This window comes from Pteropus medius, unplaced genomic scaffold (genome assembly GCF_902729225.1).
Source record: "Pteropus medius unplaced genomic scaffold, Ma_sr-lr_union100, whole genome shotgun sequence".
In the NCBI taxonomy this organism is placed as follows: Eukaryota; Metazoa; Chordata; class Mammalia; order Chiroptera; family Pteropodidae; genus Pteropus; species Pteropus medius.
In genome coordinates, this window is record NW_024352783.1 from 8,591,443 (window position 1) to 8,602,442 (window position 11,000).

Genomic DNA, 11,000 nt, shown 5'->3' on the forward strand with positions numbered 1-11,000 from the left:
TTCAGAGAGAATCTGACTCTACCTATGCCAGCATGCTGTTGGTCCTGCTAACTTGGGAAATTATAAATTCATTTCTCAACATGGAGGTTTTGGACTCTATGCAAAATATATTCCAATCTGAAACTCATGTTTCATAATACTAGATCCCATGAACCCTCTAGCCAGATTAAATAAATATTAACGTTTTGGAAATGTTCACTAGAAAATGAAAGTTAGATTCTCTCTTTATTCCTTCTTGTCCTCATACTCCAGAGGTAACCAGTATGCTAGAATTGGTGTGTATGATTTCCATTCATAGTTTTAATGTGAATACATGCACAGTATGTTTTTAAGCTTTTTGTCGTTGTTGTTGTTAATATTTTTATGCAACCTGCTTTTTTCCTAGATATTTTTCTCTGCTGGTAGACAGGTAGAGCTTTTTAAACTATTAACAAACAATTTTAACGTGAATATCCAAACGGTATGGATATAACCAAATCCATAGAGCGTCTGAGTATGCGGAACAATGCAGATGGTGAGAGAATGACCACCAGAAGGAATGTCTGGGGCAGAGACAAAAAAAAGAGACGATTAAGGTAACCAAGGAGGAAGACACGTGACAAAAGGCACCAGTCCTTCTTGAGACCGAATGTTTACTTCCTGGACTAGAGGCCCTTCCTTCCAGGGGCGAATTTAATTACCTAGAGGGTGATGTTTCGAAGAGAGAGGTAGGCGTGGCTTTGCAGAGACTGGTAGGGTAGGGTAATGAGCAGGAAGGGACGAGTAACCCAAGGGGTCGGGGCACCCGCCGGTGCGCTCGCTGTGTCGGTCCACGCTACCTCGGGAGTCACTCTGAGGCTTAACGCGGTGCATCCTGTCGGTCGCCAGAAGGAACCTCTTCCTCTCTATTGCAAGTTGATAAACCCTATATTCGTTATGAAAGGAAAAGGAGCTGGGTTTTCTATACTGTTGGAAAAATAATACGAAATGCCTGAAGACAAATTTCGTGTTTATTGCTTTTACTCCATTTGTTATAGTCCGTAGTTGGAGAGAGAAAAAGAGCCGCTCATGACCCCGACGTGACTTGAACACGCAACCTTCTGATCTGGAGTCAGACGCGCTACCATTGCGCCACGAGGTCACAGCAAAGCTGTGACTCTGAATTGCTAAAGGCCTCTCTTTGCCTGCTCGGCTCTGCGGCTCGGAAACCTAGAATGGAGTATACAGTCCTTGAACTCCAAAGCACATTTAAAAGAAGTTCTAAAGTCTAGCTTCTCGGATTTGGGAAACCGGCACTTCTGAGGCATCCGAGCCTTAGTGCGCGCCGCAGCGGAGCCACCACTTGGCGGAGACTCGGGATCCGTCCCTCCGCGTCTGGGCAACACACGGGCAAACGACTTGGTGGGGAGTCGAGGCGGCGGCCGCGGGGAGGTGAGGGGAGGTGAAGGGAGGTGGGAGTGGGGGAGGTGGGAGGAGGTGGGGGGAGGGGTGAAGGGACGCCGGGCGGGAGGAGCGGGGCCAGAGGGCCTTGGGGCCTGGCTGGACAGTGGAGATATGGAAGGCGGCCCAAGGAAACCGGGAAGGGGCTCCGAGTTTCGTGGGGCGTAAATCGCTGGGTCTTCCGCCTCAACTCGTAAAATGTCACCATCGTGAGGTTCATAGGACGCTGAACCAGGTGGGCGAGATCCTGCTTGGCCTAGGGCTTCTTTCTCCTTACCACCTCTGAAAAAGAAAGAGTAGGCAACTCCTACAGCCAGGAAACGGTGGGCTTGATAAACAAGCTTGATAAACGGCAGCAATTTTATTTTTAAACTATAAAAGTAAACATTTTCTTTGTGAGAAGTCAGAATAGTATCTGGAAGAATAGTCATTGAAAATCTCACCATCCATAAGCACTGCTCATATTAAGATGCACTATTTCTTTTTGCAGATTTTTACTGGCTACATACATACCCCAAACATATTTTTGAACCTTTAACTGATGAGTAGCACACAATAGAAGAGTATCCGTAAGTTTTCGCAAAGTGAAAATATTTGTGTCCAGCACCCAGATCAAGAAAGAGAACATCATTTCCCTTTCACTTAAGATTCATTTTTGAGATGAAATTATATTGTAACATGTTAATTTTCTCACTCGTTATTAGATTGTACCCACGGTTTTGTTAATATCTTTCCCTATCATAATTTTAAGTAGCTCATTGTCCACCTCATGGGAATCTTAAGTTCCTGCTTTTGGACAGCATTTTCCTTTTTATTAAGAGAAACAATAGTCAACAGAGTGCCATTGGGCGATAAATTTTATTTAATGCAAACACTGTAGGTAACACCGTAAACTCAACCACAACACAACTTAAACAACTTGTACGCCAGAACACTAAACTGACCGTAAGTATTCTCAAAACCACAGCGAAGCTGACTTATATAGAGAGAAGTGTCTTCTTCTGGTCCCCGATTGGTCCATCCTCATGCAAATGAGGACTCCAAATCATCACAGTTTAATTGGTCCAAAAAATACTATCCTGATTGGTCAGAATGGAGTCACTCTAATTGGTCTAAAGTGCTAATGAGGGTATAGCAGTGTAGTTCCCATTGGACAGAGATAGTCTCAGTCCTATTGGTTGATATAGTATTCTAGGAACTCGTTGGCTCAGAGGACAGGAGCACGGTGACACAGGCAGTTAAATCCTGGCGGTAAGCAGTTCAGTGTAGGATTCTCCCTGAAGCGGCTTGAGTGAAGTACCCCTGTTTAGCAACAGCTGTTAGGCTCTGTTTATAAATTTGAATCTGGTTAGCCACCAGGAACAGTTCATAACAGGTACATTCATTCTCAGGATCGACACTATTAAATAAATGAATAAACTCTTAAACAAAAAAGCATTTAAATAAGAAAGATAAACCATTATCCTCGTTCAAGGACATGAAGTATCAATCTTAATTTAATAAATAGAACACCCATGGAGCCTGGTGTTCTTAAGAAAAGGAAAGGTCTGGAATGAGCTCCAGTCTTTGTAGAAAGAAAAGAGAAGTTGTATCTGTTGCTCCCAGTGAAGCTATGAGGGTGGAGGGCTGTCTCACCACACTGATTATTCTGGAACAGCTAAGACCACCAGAACTTCTACAAGCTCTTTCTGTTAAACAGAAAAGGAGTCATGGCAATTTTTGTGTTTGCGGACAAGTGTAAGAATAGCAGGCATTTGGAATTAACTGAGTCCTGAAGTGGCTGCCCCAAGGCTGTCAGAGAAGCAGAGACAAGAAGGCTCTATCATTGCTTTTAGTGAGGAAGAGTCACCCAACCCATAACATGATTTACTGATTCCATCCCCAGGTAGCCAGAGACATGAGTCACCTTCTTACTGCTTCTGATGACCTTCCAAAGAGTTGGACTCTAGGGGAGAGGGTAGGAATGTGAAACTAGGGAGTGGTGGAAACCGCTTCTCAGAGATCTAAGAAGTGAATGAGGTGCTAAAACAAGAGGCAGATTCACTTTTAGGCTGATCACAGACTTCCTTCCCTTGTCTCCCTTGAAGCCCTCCTGCATTGGCCACACAGCAAAGTCACTGTGAGGAAGAAAGGCTAGTGCCTTTCTCACGGAGGTCAAGAGTGCAGAATCTACTGGAAGGAATGCCTCACACTCAGGGAAAGGCCAGAGACACTCTTGAAACCCCATTCAGGTTTTTGGACACCACTGTCATGCCTCAGCCCCTCTTCTCCTGGGATGTGGAACCAAAACCTGTTTTTCATTCTATGATGTGGGCATGCCATTAAACTATAGCGTGGTGATGTACTCAAATTAAGAGATTGAAGAAATTTGTGCAGATATTGTTAAGTATCTCTTAAAAGTTGGATTCTTGCTTGCCAGGGCAAAGACTTAGCGTGCAGGGACCGAGACAGTTATGCAGTTGCGAAGGGTTGAATCCTCTTACTTAAATTTTTGATACTTTATTCATCGTGGATTTTTTGCTTTAATTTTTATTTTTTTAAATATTGCATTATTTTTTATTTATCTCAACTGCTGACTTTTCGGCCTCTTCCCCTCCCCGGTGAATTTTGCATCTAGGAGATTGCTTTACTCATCTCACCCTAGCATCACTCAGCCCGCTGCTCACCAAAATTCTACTGCTGCCCAGAAATTACAAAGAAATGCTTCCTTGTGTTAGAATTAAACCCTATTTTAAAAAATAAACATCAGTAAAATATAGAAAATTTCAAAATTAAAAAGTCAATGTTCAATAAATACAAAAAAAGAAAAATGGATGATAATTACCAACATTGGCAGGGGTGTGGGGATATAATCTCATTTAAGACTGGAAAAGAATGTAAATCAGTACTGGCTTTTTGGATAGTAAATGTTTTAAAAATGCTAGAGAATATGTACTAAAGAAACAACAATGAATGCAAAGATATCTCTTTAAGATTGTTCTCATCAAAATTGTGTTTATAGTAATGAAGCACCAGGAGCCATCCTGACTGTTCTGTTATACAAGTTCAGTCTAGATTTCTAAGGGAATAAGGCAGGGAAGCTGGCCTTCATGAATGTGTGTCTTTAGGAATGAATATACAAAGCTACTGGATTGAAGGGATGTCATAGTGAAAACTGCAGAGGTAACTGCTGTGAAGGAGGAAGAATGCAGGGATTATGCCAAGGATTCCCCCATTGTGCTGGCTGGAAAATTACTGCTTGGCTATTGCCCATGGAAACATAGGCTATCGCCTATAGGAACATAGGCTATCACCCATGGGAACATAACATTCTAACAATAAGCTTTCTGCTTCTGTACCCCCGCTTGCACACCTGACCTGTGGGTTGACAGGTAGTGAATAAGAGAAAAATAGACTTTTGTGTTTAAGACAGAATGAGGAATGGGATTTAGGGCTTAAAAACTCTGTACCTCTACATTTCGGGGCTGCTTAATTTGGGGTCTGCGTACCCCTGGCAGACCCAGCTGGCTGAATAAAGAGTGTGTTTCCTATGACTCACTGATTTCTGGTGGTCTGTGTGTCTTTCAGGGGCTGGCGGCTACAACACCATCACTGAGAAAAACACGTTACGTTTGGCTTCTCGGTCACTGCCGAGTTTAGTCTCTGCATAGTTTAGAATCCTCTCAGACCCGGGAAATTGCTGTTTGTTAGCCAAGTAAAAGAATTTCCACGGCTCCTATATGCTAAAGGCCTGAAAAACTCCCCAAAGCCCATTGAAGATGTCCTCTATCTTTCAGATTTACACATTCCTTAGCCAACAAATTCCAACTAAGGACTTAAAAACTGAACCCTGAGGAAAAAAAAATAAAAGTGACGTTCTGTAGAGTGGGTTATCTCTATATAATGCAGTTTGGGGGAACAACCTTATTGCGGGTTGGGTTCTTTGGAAGTATATGCTCAGACAGTGACTTGTGAAAGGAAATGGGCAAAGCTGAAGCTGTCAGCTCAGTGATACAAACCTGGCTGGTCTCCGCCAGCCAGGTGGGGAGCTCTGAAGCGAAGACCACCTGTTGGAGGAACTGCGTATCAGGTAGAAATGGCTGAGCTCTTATGCTACCACCTTGCTCTGTCAAAGGCCAGGGCCATTCCTGGAGGAGTGCAGCTTTGGCTTGCAAGCTGTTGTGGCCGAAGGCTAACAGCTGGAGGCTGTCCACTAACTTCACCCTTCAGAAGAAAAGTACACTTGAAACAGCTGGAGCATTTGGAATTTTCATCAGAAATACTCACTGGTAATTAGTGTGGCATAATCCAGAGCCCCAGGCAGGAGCTAGGTCTCCAAACTGTAGTCTCCTGATTAATTGACAGGAAGGCCACTCAATGGCCCATGAGATGGAGATAGAATCTGAGACTGGCTACTGCATAGAGGTGGTGAATCAATTGAACTTTAGGCATTTAGATTTTTGTGATGATTTTGGTTTTTGCCAGATTTTCATTCTTTCCTAATCAAAAACCTTGATTAGGAAAGAAACCTTTCCTTACAATGGGAACACATAAAAGGATTACAAGTGGAAACAATTACTGCATTGTCCTTCCCTTTCTGCTCTCCTCCTTTTAAAGCTGCCGTGACCTACTAGGCTTTGGTTTTGAAGATGTGGTTCAGTTTAAACCCACATTAATTTGGCTTAATAGTCATGGCTTGAATGTCTTTCAATGGCCTGTCTAATTAGAATGTTGCCATGTTTGTTTATGGTCAGAAGAGACTGGGACAGCATGGATGCTCTTTAAATGGGAGAAATGAAATGCCGAAAGCAGAAAGTTTAATGTTTGTTGGGGTAACAGCTGTGAGTGCAGAGACAAGATTCCTGTTCAGCTAGTCCTTATATGACAAAAAAGTGTGACTTTCTCAATATATCTTTGCTTCATGTGACAATATTGGCTGAACTCAGCTGTGGAGATGTTTTCAGCCTAGAGATTTGGACTCGGCATTTTACTAAACTCAAAGGCCTTGCTTGCTAATGCTCACCAAATGCAACTAATGGCGACTATGGCTTAGTGGGGCTACATGCAGAGAGGCCTCAATGGCAGACAGGGCCCTGTTATTCTATTAGTAGTAAGGTAAAGTTGATGACATCCATTTTGGACTAAAGCAACTCTTTTCCAGTATAACGTATGGGCTTAAAATGTCCTCAGCAACAAAAACAAAGAAGGGTAACTGTGAGAAGACCCACTCTACCAAGAGGGAGGTAGCAAGTATACGAGATGGCTAGGTGTCAGGAAACAAGAGTTCCAGTCCTGTCCTTGCCATACTAGCTATGTGACATTGGACAGGGCACTCAACTTTTCTGTCATGGATTCCTCAGTTCTACACTGAGTACAATATAATCTATCTCAAATTGTGAGGATTAAGCAAAGTAATTATCTGGAAATGGGTTCCAGAGAGAAAAATCTTTTGCTTCCTAATATTTAGTGTGACTGTTAAGCTTCCATAGACGTGTCAGAATTTAGGGCTTTGGGGTGGGGTATACAGAGCTGACAAGAGCTGTAGGGGTGAGGTATATAATTTAACCTAATTCTAGGTTCTCTCCAAGCATGAATAGTAACTAAATTTGCTGTTAATACTTGTAGTGGAATTATGTAAGCCAGAAGACAGCTGTGGTGCAGACTCCTTTATCCACTTCACTTTCTTGTATTGTTTTTCTCTCCTCTCCTCTGTTCTCCTTTGATTAGGTTGTGATAGAGTCCAACTATATCTCTCTAATTGCATGCCCAAAACAACCAGAATGTGAACTTGTCTAGTTACCTAATGAGAGTGTAAGTGGTGAAATCATCACAAAATGATTCACAAACGTACTGCGAGTGGTCTTTGTCACTTTATCAATTACTTTTCCTGAGGACCTGCTATGTCCCTAGCACTGTAGTATTATGTTACTTCATTTAACCTTCACAACCAATCTGCTCTTGAATTCTTTCATCATACAACTTCATCTTTTTCCATGGTCTTTATTCCTTTTTCTCTTTATGTGGAATAACTTCCTTTGAAGACTCTTTTGCTGTTTTTGATTTTTCCCGAGAGATTTTCTGCTTTGGTTTCCATTTATATTTTGACAATATCAAAAAAGACTTGCATTTTTATGGGGATATTTTTGAACATGTTTAATGTCGTTTAGTCAGTTGATATTTTTACATTTGAAGGAAATGTTCTTTAAAATGGTAATAACTCCAAGCTCTCAAAACACTTCAAGAAATTCTGGCCCCGAATTTAGTTACCCTATCTCCCTCAGGATAACCGTTAGCCAACCAATCCAGTGCTTTTTTAAGAGAAAGAATTGTATTCTCCACACCTTTAGTATGTAAAGGTTCTTCTAAGCCCTATTTTGAGGTTCTCGAGATCAAAAAGACAGCCTGTCTGCACCTATCAAAACCTTTAGATACTCCTAAAACTTAGTTCTTCATTCTTTATTTAGGTTTTCCTATGCAAATATTTTAGTTCCCATACTCTAACTCAGTTTCTTTTTTTTTTTTAATTAAGTTTATTTAACTCAGCTTCTTTGATGGGTGTTTCCATAGGTTCAATTGGTTATAAACTAAACTTGTTCTAGAGGCTCTAGAAATTGTCCAGCTGGCCAATTGCTTCCACTGGGGACGTTTGTGTCCACGCCTGAATGCGTCGCATGGCATGGAGGCACTGCCCCGCGGCATCCATCCTTCTCATGCACTCCCATCCTGGCACTGGACGGATGTGACCATGAGCAAGGGAAGTTACCAGGGCTTGATTGGGGAACCCAGGTCAAGGCAGGGGTGGGCCTGGGAGATTCGAGTGTAGGACTCAGCCCTGGGCCCTGATGGGTAAGGGCTGAGGCTGGGGCAGGAAACCTGAGGCTTAAGGTTGGACCCAAAACCCCTGATTGGGACAGGTGAGTGCGGCCTGCTCAGCAGGGTGGGCGCTGAGGGCATGGGGAGGAAGGCCTAGCTTGAAGACCAGAGCCACGGAGCCCACTCTCTGCTTGTCATCCCAGAGTCCAGCTTTTATCTCTGCTCCACACCCGCCCGCCTGGCCAATCCTGTATCATGGTGGGACGTCTGTGACATTGTTTGGTACCCTCCTTGCATGGCTGCATCCGCAGAAGTCCTTTTCAAAGCACCTCTTCCTAATTCCTGCCCCAAAGCCATATCTCCTGACAGTCTTATCCCTTCCAGCTCTAGCCTCCATCTGTGCCATACTCTGTAGAATCAGATGTCCCATTCTGTAGAGACATACTTGGGGCTCAGGGACAATGACTTGCCCAAGGTCACTTTGCCAGTTAAAAGAGAAGAAATGTCTCAAACACTCTGTCTGCAAGGGCTGCTGTGTCCAAGAGGTTCAAGGGCGCAGGGATGAACATGAGCATGGGAAACCAAGCAGGAGGGGGTGTGGAGTCTTTGCCAGTGACTCAAAACAATACTCATTTATTATTTCTCACAAATTTGGGGGACAGGAATCTGGTCAGTTAACCTACATCTATTGAATAAGGTCATGGGGATATTGGCAAGCAGAGAGGCAGGTCGCTCATATGTAGGGCCTTCTGCCAGGTCTGATTAGCAGGATGAGTTCAGTGTGGCTGTCAACCAGAGAGCCCTATGCATGTCCTCTCAGCAGGATGGTTTCAGAGTTGGACATTCTAAGGATAGGTCAAGGATCCCAGACTGTTCCAATGGTTAGGAAAAGGAAGTGCCACTTTCTTTAGGTCTTGGCTCAGAAGCTGGAAGTTTATTCTATGGGTCTGTTTATTCTACTGGCAAAGCAGACTGCCCAATACTGAGGAGCAGACTCTCACTGCCATGCCTTAATGAGAGATGTATCAAAGAATTTGCAGCCACAATACATTCTATGGCCATAAATTATATTTTCATGTGCAAAATATACAGATCCTCTCCCCAAACAGTGAATATTGAGAGTGGTTCTTGAACTGTGACAACCTGATAATTAAAGAAAAGCTTCCCACACACCCAACATGTAACAGGGAAACAAAGATAGGATTGCTGCAGGCAACACTAAATTCTAAAGGAGAGAGAATGAGAGATGCACAACAGGCCCACAGCAATCTGAATTCCAGCCTGGCCCAGACTGAAGGTCCATTATAGCCCAGTCTTGCTCCCTGAAAAAAACTGCAGCCCTTGGCTCTGCCTTCTGTCCAATCCTTCTGTTCCACAAGAAAAGGTCCAAGCTTGCAACTGAGTAAGCCCAGACAAGTTTGGAGTCCAGAGACCTCTTTCCAATTTGTAATATCTCTTTCAGTTCAAATCGAAATCAGTTTCTGGTCTCTGTCTATAAAACTATAATCTGCTCCACCAGACAAAAGCCACCAGCACATTTCTTTCTAAGATGAACCCTTTACCCTTTGGACCACAACTCGAAGTGCAGTGAGTGGTTAGTACCTTTAAAGACTGAAAAATCTTTCTCATGTAGTTTTAACCGTCTAGGAGGCAGGCCCTTTAGAATATCAAATGACTTACTGTCCATCAGAGAAGGTCTAAAAGGCACAATCTTAACATTCTTTTTATTTTATTTGGTAAAATGCACATAACAAAATTTGCCATTTTAACTATTATAAAGTACAATTCCGTGACATTTAGAATACTTGCAGTGTTGTGCAATCATAAATCACCTCTAATACCCTCTATCTAATTTCAAACCTTCCTCATCACCTCAAAAGGAAACCCCACACCACTGAGCAATCACTTTCCACTCTTCCCTTCCTAGACCCTGGCGAACACTAATCTATCTGTCTGTATGGATTTGTCTATTCTGGATGTTCCACATAAATGGAGTCGTACAATATGTAGCCTTTTGTGACTAGCTTCTTTCACTTACAGTAATGTTTTCAAGATTCATCCATGTGGTAGCCAGTATCAGCACTTTATTCATTTTTATGACTGAATAATATTTCATTGTATGGATATACTGCAATTGTTTATCTGTTCATCAGTTGATGGAAATTTGGGTTTCTACTTTTTGGTTATTGTGAATAGCACTGCTATGAACTTTCGTGCACAACTTTTTGGACACCTGTTTTCAGTTCTTTTGGGTATATAGCTAGGGTCATATGACATTTCCATGTTTAACTTACTGAAGAAATGCCAAACCATTTTCCACAGTAGCTGCACTAATTTACATTTCCACCAGCATCGTATGAGGGTTCCATAGATGGGTAGAAAGGCTCAGCCTCAGCAAAACTTCAGAATCCACTCTGCACAGACTCACCATCTGATGTCTGCCCCACACTGGGGTTTTTTATCCTCTCCCAGTGCCCACCAGGCCAATCCCAGCTGAGGCTCTGCTTGCATCACAATGGGACATATGGGACTTCCTGCAGTCCCTCCCCAGTGACTCACCCAGGAAATTCTTCTTGTCACTCGTCAAGAGAGGGAGCTGCCCGGTTCCACATCCATGTTATTCTCTTTGACCTCCCCGCACTGGACTCTGACCATGCCCCTTCCAAAGGATTTTTAAAAATATAGATGCCTCAGTTTAACCCCAGGCCTACTAAGGCAACATTTATCTGTATTTTTAACCTCTCCAAATATAAAGTCAAATTTAACAGCCACTGAACTACAACGCCTGT

At 42.9% G+C, this 11,000-nt stretch overlaps 1 non-coding gene across 1 annotated transcript; it reads right to left on the bottom strand.

The window, feature by feature from the left end:
* Positions 1-1,048: 1,048 nt before the first annotated feature.
* Positions 1,049-1,120, bottom strand: TRNAW-CCA (transfer RNA tryptophan (anticodon CCA)). The gene has a single exon. It is a non-coding gene; the product is annotated as a tRNA-Trp (tRNA).
* Positions 1,121-11,000: the final 9,880 nt, after the last annotated feature.